We start from the raw sequence: 18,325 nt of genomic DNA, 5'->3' as shown, positions 1-18,325 counted from the left end.
TTTATCCTTACTGGTTTTCTCTAATGATCATTTTCAACATACTAAATATGTTGACACACTCTGGCCAGAGAATTCTATGATCAAGTGCCGAAAACCCATCAAGAGATGTGTTGTACAAATTCTATATTGTTAATCCATAACTCCAATACTCATAATTGCTCCCACCAAGATATCGGGTAACCTTGACCACAAGGATGTGTCGTGCCCATTGGTAACTCAAATGGAATAACAATTACAATCATAAAATCATAATTAACTCAAGATTAAGATTACAGTAAAATCAACGCCTATGAGATTTAATAAGTCTGACAGTTATTACAAAGTTAATTAAATCTCATATGTGATCATGTTCAATGTAGTCGTACTACATTAATAAATTCATACATGATTAAGACAAATCATTCAATGAATTTATTACAGTCTATACCTAAATAAAGTGCCCAACTTTATTTATCAACTGCGAACTAAATTTATTTAATCATAAGATAACTTGTATTTATGTCTTCTGTGAATCCACATGGTGATCACATAAATACATATAATATGATTAAATGGACTTTAATACAAATATTAATGCAATTAAGATATTTGAATAAAATACCTCATTTATTTTATTAATCAGAAAAATTATTTATTACAATTAAATAAACACATATGCTTTTAAAGAGTATATTTTCCCAACAATCTCCCACTAGCTCTCAAAGCATATCTGGCTTATTGCACATGCTCTAGGGCTCTAGGTGCAGGTTATAAAGGTTTCCCACTAATGGCCATTGTAATAAGATCTGCCATTTAGCATCTAATGCTATTTGGGGTACTTTCATATAACCTTTCTACACTATTCCCTTATAAGATGATGCTTCCTTTCAATATGTTTTATTTCTTGTGGTTCCTTGGTTCCTTAGATTGAGCTACCGCACCACCATTATCACAAAATAGTTTAAGGGGTGCAGTTACAACAGGTACCACCTCAAGATTTCGTAGGAACTTGCAGAGCCATATAGCTTCTTTTGCAGTTTCAGATGTAGCCACATATTCAGCTTTAGTTATTGAGTCTGTGATACAAGATTGTTTCACACTCATCCAACTAATAGCTCCACTTCCCAATGTAAACACATAGCCGGAAGTTGATTTTCTAAAATCCTTATCTGACAAAAAATCAGAATTAGTATAACCCACTAGAATAAGTTTATCACCAGAATACACAAGCATATAATTTTAAGTTCTTTTCAGATACTTCATTATATGCTTGACCGCAGTCAAGTGTTCAGGTCCAGGATTAGACTAACCATCCATATCGCAAAACAGATGTCTGGCTTAGTGCAAAGCATGGCATACATGAGACTTCCCACAGCTGTTGCATAGGGAACTCGTCTCATTCTCTCTATCTCTTCAGATGTTCTGTGATTGATCCTTAGAGAATGTAATTCCATGTCTGAATGGTAATAAATCAGTCTTGGAATTTTCCATGCTAAATCTAGCCAATATCTTATCGATATAGACCGCTTGAGACAAGGCTAAAGTTTTATTCTTCCGGTCTCATAGTAACTTGATACCAAGAATATAACTTGTCTCTCCCAGGTCTTTTATATCAAATTGTTTTGCTAACCAAATCTTTATTGTAGTCAATACTCCTATATCGTTTCCAATCAGGAGAATATTGTCTACACAAAGAACAAGGAAGGCTACAAATTTTCCCTGAATTTTCTTGTACACACATGGTTCATCAATGTTCTGAATGAATCCAAGAGATTTAATCGCTTGATCAAATCTGACGTTCCATGACCGGGATGCTTGCTTCAATCCATAAATGGATCTCTGCAACTTACATACCATGTGTTCTTGCCCTTTTTGTATAAACCCATCTGGTTGCTGCATGTAGATGTTTTCTTCAAGATGCCTGTTAAGAAAGGCAGTCTTGACATCCATTTGCCAAATTTCATAATCTAGCACTGCAGCAATGGAGAGCAGAATCCTGATGGATTTAAGCATAGCAACCGGAGAAAAGGTTTCCTCATAATTGATTCCTTCTTTCTGAGTAAACCCCTCGGCTACTAATCTTGCTTTAAATATTTCCACCCTTCCGTCTACTCCTCTTTTTCTCTTGTAGATCCACTTGCACCCTATAGGTTTTACCCCATTTGGTGCCTCTACAAGTTCCCAGACTTTATTGGAATACATAGATTACATTTCTTGATTCATGGCCTTTTTCAAAATTCAACATCTCTATCTATTAGAGCTTCGTTGTAACTAGTGGGATCTTGTACATGTTCATCTGAGATAGCCGTATAGGTTTCTCCCAAAAGCATGTATCTCGCAGGTAACCTAGTTACCCTCCCACTACGACGAGGTTCTAAAAGTGATGATTGTTCACGGATAATCCTGTACTGATCAGCTGGTTGTTGCTGTTCTTCCTGTTCTATAACAGGTGTTGAAAGCGGAGCATCAACCTGATCTCTTTTATTTCTCTAGTTTTACCTTACTCTTAGGTTATAAGTCATTATACAGTCTTCCTCAAAGAAAGTAAAGAATATTTCTATAAATATATTCCTATCTTGAGGACTATAATTCAGACTTTCCCTTATTCCTTTAAGATACCTAAAACATGCAAGCTTCTGAACACGAATCCATCTTCTCTATCTCTGATTCTAGTAAACTCCAAATACGAATGTGTCTCAAACTATGTTTGTGACTTTTTCATAATATCTTGGAGTAATAGACACCGAGATAGATGAAACTAAGTTCAATAAACTTTGTAGTTTCAAATACTAGTATCTGGAATCAAAAAGGTAAATGATAAACCACTTAGTATATATCTTGTCTTATCCAAAAGAAGCTTGTTTCTCCATTTAATTACACTATTTGTATCATAGTGTTCATTGACAACCAAATAGTGCTTGAATTCTCCATAGAGATATTCTTTGTTTCGATCATATCGAAGTTCTTTTATGTTCTTGTCTAATTGCTTCTGTCTTATCCACGTACTCTTTTGAATTTCAAAAGCAATGGAATCATGACGCACTTAGACAAACATAAATAAAATGAATATTCATCAACAAGATTGATAGAATACTCATAACCTCTTATAACATGTAAACTGATTTGTCCATATACATTTGTATGCGCTAAATCATCAAATACAATGTTATGCTTTTAGCTCAAAAAGAGCATCCTTGTCATATTACTTTTCTAAATAAGATTTATAGAGTTACAATAATCAATCTTAATAGGCCAACAAGTCTATCATTAATCATTTTCTTAAAATCTTATTATAGTTTATATGACTTAAGCATAAATATCAGAGGTAATTTTTGGTTAGAAGAAATATTTCTTTTCTTAGATAAATGTATATACTTTTTATCATTATATCTTACTTTGAATAGATCAATGTACTTCTATGATATAAATTGTCTTTATAAATAACCAAAATAAGTAATAAACAGAGGATCCATAAATAACAGTGTACTCCTGTTTATTAAAACAAGCCACCGAAATTAAATTCCTCTATTATTTGGAAAAATAAAGACAAATATCAAAATTAAAGTCTTGTAAAATTGATATAGTCTTTCAATTGATATAAACTAGCACGTCCTCAACTGCTATTTGAAGCTTTCTTCACTTAATCTCTTGGTTTCCTGAAAACCAAATAAATGAATTACAAATAAGAGTCGTTATCTCAGAATTCATTATTGTATGAATCAATAGAAATCTGAACTAATTAGGAAGCTTAAAGATTTCCTATACCTGATTTTAATAATCTTAGGACAATCTTTCTTCCAGTGACCCTTCTGTCCACGTTTGTAACACTTGCCTTTTGGCTTGCCACTTCTTTTAATGGACAGTTTGCCGATCCCAACTCTTGCTTGCTCATTCTTGTCTTTCGACTTAAGCCTTGAAGAGAATCCTTTTTCAGGAAGTTTTCTACTATTATAAAATTCTTCTATAGCATTTAGTTCGTGCATTAATTCAATTAAGGTAATATCTTTATTGTTTAAGATATAGCTGACCTTAAACTCTTTGAATGTATCAGGTAAAGATTCAATCACCATGTTAATCTTTGATTTATCATTGATTTGAACACCATGAATCTCTACCTCATTCAAATAGTCCATCATTTTGAGGACATGATCACGAACTTTTGTACCCTCTTCCATCTTAGTATCCGTAATACGTTTTAATGCTGCATCTCTGGCAAAATGGGTATTTTGCCCAAACATCTGATGAAGACTAGCCATAATTTCAGTGGCTGTTTCCATGCTCCAATGTTTCTTATACAGTTCCACATAAATCGAAGCCAATATATAGCGCTTAGCCATTTTGTTAGCTTCGCACCATTTCTCATAAGGCTCCCTCTGATTTCTATAATCGTATAACGATGGTTCAGGAGGGCAAGGCTGGGTCAACACATATTTGCTTCCCTTAATAGTGAGAATATTAAATAGATTGCGTTTCCAATCTAAATAATTTTCGCCAGTGGGTGCATTTTTAACAAGGATAATTAATAATGGGTTGATGGAAGACATTTTCTGAAAAAATAAAACATTCATGCATAAATAATTTGAAATAATATTCACAATAAATGACAAAAATGCATAAAACCATAAATGCATTTTAATTTATTGTAACGATAATCTAGTTCCGCTTTGACAAGCTATCCGGTGGGGAAGTCATGTCTATACTTACTAGACCCAATTACCCATTGGATTATTTACTTTCATGTAGAGACATGATAAATAATTATCGTTATCCTTTTGGGCCTAAATTTGTTAACAGAGCTTCGTTGGGAAGGTTAATAACAAATTTTAGTTGAGTGTATAACCATTGTTTCAATCTAGATATTTTTCATTTCAATAGTCACCGTTGGGGTGAACAATCGATTGAAAATTATTTCAATTTTATCTTTGAAGAAATTCATCAAATAAAATATCTAATATATATACCCTCCGAAGGGAGCATCACCGTATCATGAAGTCGAGGTATATATATAATTTTATTATTGAACTAACAATGGAGCCCGTGGGAAAATTATCTTAAATTTTCCCTCTCCCACTCAATATTTTAAAATTAGTTTTTCCTTTTTAAAACATACATATTGTTAATTGCATGCTTCCTATAATATTATCTAGATGATATCAAATATTATTAAGCATACGCAAATTTCAAACAATATTATGAAATTCATTATTAATGAATGACATGTATCATTATGCATGGAGTGGCACTACCTATTCTATATGACATGTTATCATGGCATGTTATCATCCAAAACATAACATATAGAAAAATAATTAAATAATCTTAATTCATGGCTTTCCTAATAATGAAAAATACATTAACCCTAAGCCTAATCTTCATTGGGCTTCTTGTCAATGTCCATCTTCCATAATCTTGTCTTTGTTAATGGATTAGGAAAAATTAGGCTTTTAAATTTATAATTGGTCCAATTTTAATTTTGAAAGAAAATAAATAAATAATTAAAAATTTTTTTATTAAAATAAAACTTTTGGATCAAAAATAAATTTAATGTGTTCAATTTTATCTATGCATTTTAATCCATTAAGCCCAAATTTTAATTGGGCCTAAAACTAAGATTCTTTAAGCCCAAAACTGTTTTTGGATTTAAACGCAAAGAATTGAAACATTTCTGCCCGAAAGAAAACTTATGAAACCATAGGGACCTCCATGATAAAAACCATGAAACCCTAAAATCATATTTTTCTTTCTTTCATCTTCCCCAGCTGCCATCTCCACAAAGGGCAGCGACTGTTCATGCATCTCCGACGCCGATTTACTGTCGCCGTCACACCGGAAACGTACCAAACACCTCCCTCGCGCTGCACGGAAAGCTCCTGCTCGCGCTACCTGCTGCGTGTGCTCGCTGTTGCACGCGAGCGTGCCGTGGCTGCTGCACGCACAGTGTGCGTTGCTGGCTGCGCGAGCAGCACGCGCTGGCTGCTGGCAGCGTGTGCTGCGAGCCGCGCGCTTGCTGGCAGCATGTGCTGCTGGGCGCGCGCTGCTTGCTGCTGGTTGCCGCTGTCAATTTCCGGCCTCCGTCGCTTTGATCTTGAAAATCCGAGATTAATTTACAAATTTCCTAGGCCAATTTCTGGCTTACAAAAATTCTATAACAGTAAAATAAATCAAGAGGGAAACATGATGATAAAAAATCACCCCTCTTGTTACAGATCCAAAGAAAAAATACAACGAAAAATCTAACCATGAATTAAGACAAAACAAAACATGCTTTATTCATATATTAAACAATTAATATATATCTGAATAAATTGTGCCACTCTAATACATAAATTTCAAGAATGATTTCATACGAAATTCTTATATATTAATATGAGATTGCTCTGATACCAATTGTTGGGGAAAAATTAGGTTTTTAAATTTTTATTAAACCTTTTGAAGATCGCTCTCATATAATATATAAGAATTTGTATTCTAGAAATCGTACCTTGAAAATCTGAGTTGGCCTTTTCCGCTGAAGTGATTTAGGCTCCTAGATCACGATCCGCCACCACCACTCCTGTTAGATCACGAACTGTCTCCAATGATCTTCCAGGTTATGACTCAGGTTCGATCTGCACTTGACGTGTGGGCGCCTTTATCACTACCAAAGCAACTAGCACGAGAAAATTTTTCTCTCAACAATAGAGAGAAAAATCTTATTCTCTGATCTGTATAAAGTGGCTTCTCCTTTTTTCTTTAGGGAAAAATAAGCCTTATATATCTCCCTTTAGTGAAAACCCTAGGCTCCAAATAATGCCCTAAATAAAACTCATGTTTATTTACTTTTTCAATAGGGGACCCACCTTGTAAAATAACATAAGGCCCCTTATACAAAAGCTAATTAAATGGAGCCTCTCACTAAATGATATATTTAGGCTTTTGACCCAAATAGCTAGTTATCTTACTTATTAGTCCAGTAGTGGTGCAGTCAATTAAATGAGCTAACCCGTGGATCATTTGGGAACATACAATAGTGGCTACAATAATTAGGCCTGTAATTAAACTAGCCCAATTATTTAATTCCAAATCTACTCCACTAAAAGATTGGAACTGACTTCCATAATTGTATGCTCGAATAATAATTCATCCCAAGCCACATTGATTTCTTTACTGCACAATCCTTTGTACCACATCGTTAATTAAATTGATGTCTCAACTGTCCAATCAATTTAATAATATCTTATTCCTTGATCCTTACTGGTTTTCTCTAATGATCATTTTCAACATACTAAATATGTTGATACACTCTGGCCAGAGAATTCTATGATCAAGTGCCGAAAACCCATCAAGAGATGTGTTGTACAAATTCTATATTGTTAATCCATAACTCCAATATTCATAATTGCTCCCACCAAGATACCGGGTAATCTTGACCACAAGGATGTGTCGTGCCCATTGGTAACTCAAATGGAATAACAATTACAATCATGAAATCATAATTAACTCAAGATTAAGATTACAGTAAAATCAACGCCTATGAGATTTAATAAGTCTGACAGTTATTACAAAGTTAATTAAATCTCATATGTGATCCTGTTCAATGTAGTCGTACTACATTAATAAATTCATACATGATTAAGACAAATCATTCAATGAATTTATTACAGTCTATACCTAAATAAAGTGCCCAACTTTATTTATCAACTGCGAACTAAATTTATTTAATCATAAGATAACTTGTATTTATGTCTTCTGTGAATCCATATGGTGATCACATAAATACATATAATATGATTAAATGGACTTTAATACAAATATTAATGCAATTAAGATATTTGAATAAAATACCTCATTTATTTTATTAATCAGAAAAATTATTTATTACAATTAAATAAACACATATGCTTTTAAAGAGCATATTTTCCCAACACTCACAAGCTTCAAACACTTGATGGGAAAAAGGTCCCTACTGCTTAGGAATGTCATTCACTTGAAGAAGTTCTATGACTAGGAAGAAATTTACTTGGCACCTTTTTATCTCCTTCAATTCCTATTATTGATCCACTAGTTTGTTTGTTTTAAGTACTGTTTTTATTTCCCTAAAGTCTATGTCGATGTAGAAATGAATGCCATTCTGAGCTTCTTGCTTGGATTGTCAATGAAAGATGTTATTCAGAAAAGCCCACTGTATTTTCTGAAGCATCACCATTTTATCATAACTACAGTTCCTTATGACCCTAAAAGAAAATAATACCCAAGCCAGAATTATTCCACATAAGCTAAAGAAAAATAATTTTCTCAGAGAAATTATTATGTATGAGCTTAAGTTGAATAACTATCTCGGAAGAATTATTCCGTATGAGCTTAAGTCAAATAATTATCTCGGAAAAATTATTTCGCATGAGCTTAAATTAAATAATTCTCTCAAAAAAATTATTTTGTATGAGCTTAAATCAAATAATTATCTCGGAAAGATTATTCCGCATGAGCTTAAGTTAAATAATTCTCTTGAAAAAATTATTCCGTATAAACTTAAGTTAAATAATTATCTTGGAATAATTATTTCGCATGAGCTTAAATCAAATAATTATCCCAAAAACATTATTCCACATGAGCTTACGGAAAAATTATCCCATATAAGCTTAACGAAAACAACTCCTCAATAAGAATTAGTTCGAGAGTATGGGGAAAATATTGCCCCAAGGGAATTATTCCAAACTCACGGAAAATAATTCCTAAACAAAAATTATTCCGAGATTCTGGTACATAAGTCCCCAAAAGGATTACTCCATGCTTAAGGAAAGCCATTCGTCAACAAGAATTATTCCGAGCTCAAGATAAATAATTCTGCAACACCAACTACTCAATGAAAGCTCAAGGAAATAATTCTCCCAAAAGGATTATTCCGTATAATATGAGAGAACACAATTCTTCCACAAGAATCATTTTGTAAACAATTCTTCCGAGAGCAAAGTTATTTCCGATGAACATAAAGAAATTATGATCCACAAAAGAGCTCAATGACTATATTATTCACTCTAAGGAACTAATTCTCTACCAATACTTATAAATAAAGAATATGTAAAGCTTTCCTAAAAAGCTTCATGGAAACATATATATGTACACAACTTAAAAGAATCATTCCACACACAGAGGCATTACGAAAACAAAACTGTATATATAGCAAATCCAAGCTACAAACAAACCCAAGCCACAAACAAACCCAAGCCTTACACAAAAGATTCGCACTTATAAAAAATTCCAAAAGCCAAAAACAACAAAGAAAAAGAAGAATTCTTACTACATAAAACCTAAAGGTAATGTCCTTCATGATCAAATACAAAGACAAATAGAAATTAACTAATTCATAGAGCTCCACCTCCCGCACCCTTTGAAGTACTAGCACCGATACCTCCCTCCTCACCATCCTCTGGATTCGGGTCAGGAACTCTCCATAGCCATCCTTATCATCATCAGAACTAATCTCACCTTTCTCACTTAAGTCAATAGTAGAAACAGCCTTGCCAAGATAGCGCAACGACCAACCGGGCTCATAACCAACCGACTTGTCGAACTCTTAAGGCTTCACATCATTCTTATAACTGCCACCACACCACCCAAGACGATAGTACAATGCCATATATGCATTAAAGGCTTGATCAAAAACTTCTTCAGTAGTAGACAATTTTTCCTCAGCAATACGATGACTTTCCCACTCCTTAGCTAACTCTTTCCTAAGGACACCCTCTGCCTTCTCCCACTCCTGCTTTTCATCCCTTAAAAGAAGCAACTCTGAAAGCTCCTGCTCCGCCTCTCTAACTTTCCTCTCTAACTCCGCAATTCGGAAGTTCCTTTCCACAATACCAGATCTGGCACCTTTTAACTTGGATGACAACTTCTTGCAAGATTCCGCAAACCCCTTGCAGTTATCATTCAAATATTGTAATTGTGCGATCTTTAATTCCATACTAAAATACGAGCGAAGAATCGAAGCACTTTCCTTCATATATCACTAAAAACAACGCATGAAGTGTTCCCCCACCTTTCCATCAGGCTTATTGCCAATGAGCTTTTCCACCTCTAACAAGTCCCCCATAATTGTTACATCCAACGATGAATGGGGGGAAGTAGTACCAGAGGTCATGCATTGTACGCAGTGATATATGAAGGAAATTGCTTCATTCTTCGCTCGTATTTTAGTATGAAATTAAAGATCGCAGAATTACAATGTTTGAATGATAACTTCAAGGAACTTGCGAATTGGAGAGTTAGAGAGGAAAGTTAAAGAGGCGAAGTAGGAGCAATCAGAGTTGCTTCTTTTGAGGAGGATTCGAAAAAGTACATTATGTTCGTCATGTTGATAGCTTGTGTTCGGGAGAAGGATTCTCCGGCCTTGGATGCAACGGAAATTTCGAACACCACTGCTACTTCAAAAACCTGTCGATCCTTTGATGAATCATCCACGGCCTTTTTCTCAAAAGAATGATACTTCGCACCTAAAACACCCTTCTTTTCTCCAGTAAGAACGGACTCATGATGATTGGCAGAAGACAGATATATCTTCCCCAGCATTGTAAATATCCACTGAAACCAAAATAAAACAAAAAAAAAGAACTTCACTACTAAATATTAACAACTACTTAAACTAAATTATGGAAAGGAAATTGTCACCAACAAGAATTGTCGAGGAATGAATTCCACCCCTAATTTTGCCTTCTTTGAAGCATAATCCTTCCGGGGATCAACCTTGCGCTTCAGATAGGGAAGCCTCGATTCTTTAGACTTTAACGGCCCAGAAGCTTGTACTTTACTTAAATCTACAGCCAGAATAGTTGTACCTCCCTTGAAAGCTCCTATAGTAGCAAGAACTACTGCCTCCAAACCATGTCCTACTTTCTGCAATCAGTATTCCCCAAATGAGAAGTTATGCTGGAGAAAGTAGCTACACAATTAAAACAAAACATGAAGTCAGGTAAGAATAAATGGAAAAATCAATAACAAAAGGAAAAGTCATAAAAATCCAACGCTTACCATCGTTCCTCCTTTTTTTTTTTTTTTCTTACATGAGCATTGTTATCCTCTCTGTTGCCGGAAAGAGCTTCCTTACCTGAGTAGCTCTTAGATAAAATTTCCTTGCCACCATTCTTATGGTCCTCTTTCATCACTACTCCTTTAGTGGATCGAAAAAGATATTCATCATGATTTTTTGAAAAACAAAAAAGTATTAAGAGAATAATATATATGTATACATAAAATAACAACATAAGCAGGAGCAAAAGAACTTATATACCATCGAATTCCGACTCATCAGAATCAATTGGAAGAACTTTGCTTAACCCCTCCTTTTGCACCCCTTTCTAAGGATCGGAATATTTCTCCATTCGTGGACCAACATTTACAGGTTTCTCGCTATGAGTTTTTTGTGTAGGATTAGCCACTGTCTTCCTAACGCCCAAATGAAGCCCCCCGGATAGGAACATCATCTTTCTCCATAGGTTGCTTCCTAGCAACCTCACTAGCTTCGCTATTTTGTCTCTTAATAGGATTCTTCTCCCTAAGCTGTGCCTTTTTTTTATTAACCTTCCTTGGAATATATAATTCCATAGATCCATAAGGGGAAGACCTTGGGCTCGATATAGGCTCCTTGGCCCCTAAGTCAATAGGAATCCCATCCGGAAGAGGAATGTCATGATTCTCATCCTCGCCAGCCACATATAAGTCAAGTATTTTCCTCCCATCCTCATATATTTCATCGTTATCAGAAAGGCGGGCAAGTCCAAGGGGAAAAACAACGTAGCCTCCTCCCAAACACAAGCTATCAACATGACGAACATAGTTAAATTGACCAACTCGTCTCAAACATTGACGTAAAATCAATTCTGTAACACAAGGAAAATCTTTTCCCCAAAAATTCCTCTCCAGATACGCCACTCGAGCACCCAATAAAGGAGGATCAACAATCGGCCCAGCTTAAAAAAAAAAAGGTGAGTAACGCAAATAACAAAGCAATAGGAATCGACATATAGCAAAACCAAAAGGAGTACAAAAGTACGAAGCTTTTTCCAAAAGGCGTAACTGAGAACATAGGATTCCATATGCATATGCTCCCTCCTACACCAATAGCCAATAACTATTACAGGACGATTGATTGACCACTCCCTAAACTGGTCCTTTTTCATCAAGGAAGGAATTTTGTAGAAAACGCCCTTATCTTCAAACCTCATGGTGGTGAACCATGAATCCCTTTCGTCCTTAAGGCTGCTATAAAATTTAAGTCTATAACATATTAAGAAATCATATAAGGAGAGGAAATGAGACCCTTTAGGGGCCAAATTGGTGGTGGCAAAGGCTTGTAATAGTACTAGAACACAGGGGTTAATCATCAAGGAGGAAACTCCACAACGAGCAAAAAATTTCATAACCAGGGGAGGAATAGGGAATGATAATACCTCAATTTGTTGGCAATAAAGTAAAATTGACTCCTTGTCGATTCCGGGGTCCATAATATCAACATTATCCGCAAGCTCTCTCAACTAAATATCAGGGCCAAGATTCACATATTCCACAAATCGATCAAATGAGAGTCTCTCTACTCTAGGGGCAACCGTGTTCTCATTAAAAAAAAAATTGAAATTGAGAAAAATTCAAAGTCGAATAAAAAAAAACAGAGAGAGAGAGAGTAGAAACCAACACAAAAAATAAACAAGAAGGGCCACGAAGAGGAGGACCCAACAAAAAAAAAAAGGAGCCAAGAGAGGAGAAAAAAAAAGAACCAAGAGAGGAGAACCAAAAAAAAAAAAGGCAAAAGGAGATGAGAAAGAACCAAAAAATAAATAAATTAAATGAATGATGATGAAAAATGAGAAACGAAGCATGCTCTGAAACTTACTGAAAAAGCCTTGAGCAAAAGAGAGTAATGGAAAAAATAAAAGCTTTGGAGCCACAAAAAGGAGCAGGAGAATAATTTTTGAAAAGTGCAAAAAAAAAAAAAGAAGAAAAAGACGATGACCTTGGGAGGAATAAAATAATTATTGAAATGAGACTTTAAGAAGGGTTAAAAGCCCGAATAGCCTGTTTGCAGTGAAGTTAAAAAGGCACCCCTGTTCACCACCTCAGCAAGTAATTTAAATATTCACATATAGTAAATATTTCATTATTCCAAAAAAAAAAAAGTATGACGAATCCCATTTCTCTTAAAAAAAAATTAAGTGAACAAATATCACAAAACCACCACTTTTTGAAAAAATTATTTTTAAATAAAAATACGCTTGTAGGGGGAGTGATGTAGGTGCCATAACCTAGAGGCACCAAACTGCGCCAAGTGTCCAAATAAAAATGAAAGAAAAAAACTATCTCGGAACATTAAATAAATAAATTATATCCAATCTATTTTGGAGAGAGTAACACTGGGATGAAATTCCCCAGAAACTTCCGATAATAACTAAGAGCAAAATCTCATTCTAATTTCGGGATTCCGGGGTCTGAGGGAATCATGTCCAAGATTATAGGAGTAAGGAAGCACATGGGCACGGAATAAATGACATTTGTCTGGAATAAATATATTTATTTCCCTACGAACAAATTCACGTCCCATGTGTGCAATAATAGTGGATGGCACGTGTCATCTAGGAGAGAGACCAAGACAAAACCCTAGACCCATGTCACCCATCAGCTATAAATAGGGACCATCTCTCCAAGAAATGGGAGATCCCTCCTGAGCAAAAAGAGAACACTGCTCATCCCTCTACAAAAAAACCTTAATCTTATTTATTATTCTTACTTCCATTAAATTTTAAATCAAACACTGACTTGGGCGTCGAAGTGCCTTTTCCAAGTACCCACCTCGCCGAATTCGAGTTCAACAAGAGTCACAAGTTCTCCACAAATCAAAAATACGTGTAAAGGTAAATTCATGCTTCCTTCAACCACCAATTAAATTATTTGCCAAATTAGATCAAGTAAAATCAAAGGGTTTTTTCCTATTATATGTCCGACTATCAAGAATAAGATACAAGATCACAAGATTCTTTCTTTTCTTTTTTTTTTCCTTTTTTCTTTTCTGTTTTACAATCATGTGAAGCAATAATAGTAATTAAACAAGGTCACAGAGAAATGGTCTACCATAAATATTTTTCATTCCGTTAAAATCACAAATAATAAGCATCGATATTTCATATAAATTCTGCAAAATCAACAATCAACATCATTTATCGTGCCCATATGCTAGCCCTCCAACCAAAAAAAAGAAAATGTGTGTTAACTTCTATTCTCCAGCAAGCTAAAAATTTTAAGAGTAAACAAGGCAAATAGTAAAAAGAAAAGAAACCCCACCAAGTATATGTTCGACTCACCTTCTCTACTGGAGAGGTCTTTTTCTCGGAAGAAAATCAGCAATAGCATTCACTGGTAAAATCCTAACAACATTACCTCTATGGAGACTAAATTTATCATTAAAACCTCCGATTTTGAAATCTTCACTTCTCAAAAAGCAGGTTTCATCCATTGAGCTACCAACAATAGCAACCAAACAAGTTCTCCTAATACCATGGTGCATAATGAAACCAGAAAGCATAGCCACCAACCTATCAACCCACAGCATCAAGTCTAGAGGAAAAGTGTAATTAGGGAAGAAGTAACTTCAGTGAATGTCAAGCCACTTCCCAAATATCCTCTAGCCTTGCCTCCTTACAACAATCTCAAGAGATACCGTTGAAAATAATTCGATCACTTGACTCGCTCTGCATCATCCTACAATTTAAAGTTCATTTTGAAGCAATCACTAATATTCCACATACATAATTACGCTGCATCGTCCTACAATTTAAAGTTCATTTTGAAGCAATCACTAATATTCCACATACATAATTACGCAAAATGATCCAATTCAAACTATCAAATTGTCTCTTTCCAATTCAAAGGTCTTCTTTGAAGCTCTTTTGGGTTGCTGATAACAAAGAAACTTGAATGAAAAGGCCAAACGACAAAAACCGTCGTAGGATTCAACACATTTTTCAGAAAAAACTCCAAATTAGAAAATTTCAAGATCTCAATAGACAAATAAAAAAAATATAATATTACCTCACAAAAGACAGATTTTCAATCCTCTGGGTTTGGTCAAAATATGATAAGAGCTCAATTTCTAGTCAATGGCTTTCTTATGACAATAATTATATTTCCTATTCTTTCAAAATTGAAGCTATAGGAATCACAAAATAAAATGTAAAAATTCATGAAATATCCAGGATCCAGATTAGCAGTTAGATATTAACTTATGCTTACAAAATTAGAGTGTTTATTAGAGCTCCAAAGTATTTTAACAGGCTTGATAGGCAAAATGTATAGAAGTAAACTTGCAAGCAACACTTTTTAAGTTAAGCAATTGTTTTAAAAAGTTCAAATGATAAAACTAATGCAAAATAACAATTCCTACTAGGGAGTACCTCATCCTTTTGCCCAAACAATTCCTTGGCCAATGCATTTACTTCAACTACTTTCTATGCAGCAAATGCAAGCCAAGACTTGATAGGCAAAATGTATAGAAGTAAACTTGCAAGCAACACTTTTTAAGCGAAACAATTGTTTTAAAAAGTTCAAATAATAAAAGTAATGCAAAATAACAATTCCTACTAGGGAGTACCTCATCCTTTTGCCCAAACAATTCCTTGGCCAATGCATTTACTTCAACTACTTTCTATGCAGCAAATGCAAGCCAAGACTTGATCTCTTGGTCCAGCATTGCGGAAAAGTAAAGAAAAAGAACATTAGAGAATTAGGAAATCCATAATTAAGTAGAGGAACTATAAAAGCAAAGACAACAGTAATGGTTTGAGTAATATTCTAAGAATAATTAAAATAACCTTACAAAAGATCATTTCAATTAAAAATTAGAAGCAACATTACTCGAGAGTTAAGGAAAAAAATCTATGCAATAGGATCCTAAATATATCATGGTTCTTAAGGTTTCCTTATAGGATATAAACAAGATCATCAATTTAGTAAGCATAGTTGTGACTTTTCATACTCAATACCATATGCGACACCCAGTCTGTGCCTAATTTTAATGGACTTTTAAAGATTGTGTTGCATGGCTGTGTAATTAAACACAATATTTTGAAGAGAACTTAGAGCTTTGGCCTTTTTATATTCTTGAACAGCCTTGTGAGATGCATACGAGAAGTTCACATAGTGTCCCAATTTAGGCAAAAGATAATGGCTACACCCAATTAAATAAATTAAAATCAAAATCACAAAAAATAAACAATAATGCTAGCGATCTTGGGACTCAAATAAGCATCACTCAGAAACAAATAAAAATCTCATGAAACCAGGTGAGCAAATGCAAAATGATCAAAGATAATAGAAAAAAAAAAAAAAAAAAGAGGACTTACTAGTTAGTATTAAACCACCTGGTCATTTCTATGGCGAGAACAGAGGAGTCACGTTGAGCCACATTGCTCTTCCTGCAACTAATCTAGGTTGGTCTTCCTGTCCCAAAATGACTCCAACATGAACTTCAACTCTGTTTTTGGTCCCACTCGAGGATACCCCACTGCATGGAGTTTTAAAGATTGCTCTATAGCCCCAAAACAATTAACTCAAAATTCACAACCCAAAAAAAAAAAAAAAGCCAGACCCAGAAGAATCGATAAATCACCAAATCATTGAGTGCCCATCTTTAGTATTCATAACAAAGAGTATAGAGCTCAAAACCAGCAAACAACACCCAAAACCGAACAAGAAAAAATTAGAGTACCTATAGAAAAATAACACTTAAAAACCAAACCTCAAAAAATTAACCAAAAAAAAAAGTTTTAACTTGTTTTGAGGGTTTTCGATGGCGGCTTGGGGCAGCTCACGCGACAACGATTACGGCGAGAGCCAGGACAACGTTAATGAAGAACTGATGGTCTAGCCAACGGTGCAACAAAGCTAATGGTGGATGATTAGAAAAACAGCAACAGACGCGATACCAGCTCTGCCTGCTAGGACCCTTAAAAGTTTATTTTATTTTATTTTAATTCCTTTTTTAATTTCTTTCTCATTAGCATTAGGTTTTCTTATTAAGTTTTTATTAAATTACAATTACGATTATCTTAAATTATTATAAATAAGTGGTAATTATTATATTTTTAGAAAGTAAGTAATAAAATTAATTATAATTCCTATTAATTCTGCTCCCTTCTCTTTAAATTCTTAAATTCTTCATCTATTCTCTCTTAATTCTCTAATCAAAACCCTAGAATCCTACCATTGTCTCTCTCTACTCTCATATACAAACCAAATACTTAGGTAGGGAACATGATCCTCTACTCATTTGAGCATTACTGAGATTTAATTATTTTTTATTATGTGTCTTTTAGTGGTAGTGTATGCAGTGGCGGATTTAGAAAAATAATTTACCGGGGGCTAAATTAAATAACAGTAAAATGTAAAAATTAAAACTTAAATATATAAAATTTTTGGTAACCCACTTACAATTGTTCTCTACGCGATTTCATATTCTGAAAATATTGTGAAATAGACTCATTATCAATACTATTAAATCCATCTTTTTCTACACAAACAATCAAATTATCATTCATCCATTCAATCTCCTATCCGATTCCAAAGTTCATTATTCACAAATTTCATTACTCAAAATTATATATATGAGTACTTATGTAAAAATAAATTAATTACAATTGAAAAAATTAATTTACTAATAGTTATAAACAAAATCACTAGAAAAAGAAATTGTAAAGACTAGAATTAGTCACTTGAACAATTACAATTTATATAGAGATGTGTTGACATGTGAACAAAAAATAAAATACGAAATTCTTAACTTAATTTGAAAAAAAAACAAAAAGAGCATGTTTATCTTATGCAAAATTGATGTAAAAGCAAGTCGATCCCACGTCCCATCCACTCAAGCCCACAACAATTAATAATTCACCCCCCTCCTGGCTCCTTCTCTTTTCGTTTTTTTCACTGCGATTATGAGAATAAAGAACATAATTGATGCCTGCAACTTCCTATTTTCTTCAAGACAATTCCTAATTACAAGTTTGGCACTCACGGTTCAGTTTTGGGATTATAAATATTTTGAGCTGTGGGCTTTATTTTTTTAAGTAAAATTATTACTTTATAATTATTAAAATAATAGTTTAAATTTTAAAGAATGAGATTATCTAATAATTTTTTCAGGGTTATTTTAAATTTTAAATTTTAAATTTTCTTTTAAACAAAAAAAGATTTTTTTTTTGAGTGGGGGCTTGAGCCCCCAGTGGTCCTGCACTGCATCCGCCCCTGAGTGTATGGGTAAGATTTAACTGTTTTTACTTTTTTATTTATTAACAATCAATCAATTATTGAATTATTTGTTCATGAC

At 34.0% G+C, this 18,325-nt stretch overlaps 1 long non-coding RNA gene across 6 annotated transcripts; it reads right to left on the bottom strand.

Annotated features, from left to right (window-relative positions):
• Window positions 1–9,113: 9,113 nt before the first annotated feature.
• On the bottom strand, window positions 9,114–16,983 carry LOC102625044 (uncharacterized). Of its 6 annotated transcripts, none has more exons than XR_008053255.1 (6): window positions 16,344–16,982; window positions 15,593–15,678; window positions 11,246–14,703; window positions 10,987–11,125; window positions 10,631–10,897; window positions 9,114–10,539 (listed from the first exon to the last, which is right to left on the bottom strand). It is a non-coding gene; the product is annotated as an uncharacterized LOC102625044 (long non-coding RNA). The 6 variants fall into 6 exon arrangements; XR_008053256.1 differs by having other exon boundaries at window positions 10,987–14,703; window positions 16,344–16,504; window positions 16,772–16,982; XR_008053259.1 differs by having other exon boundaries at window positions 14,307–14,703; window positions 16,344–16,973.
• Between the last annotated feature and the right edge of the window lie 1,342 nt (window positions 16,984–18,325).

The sequence above is a fragment of the Citrus sinensis genome, chromosome 3, assembly GCF_022201045.2.
Source record: "Citrus sinensis cultivar Valencia sweet orange chromosome 3, DVS_A1.0, whole genome shotgun sequence".
Taxonomy (NCBI): Eukaryota; Viridiplantae; Streptophyta; class Magnoliopsida; order Sapindales; family Rutaceae; genus Citrus; species Citrus sinensis.
This window is presented reverse-complemented; position numbering and strand designations above follow the sequence as displayed.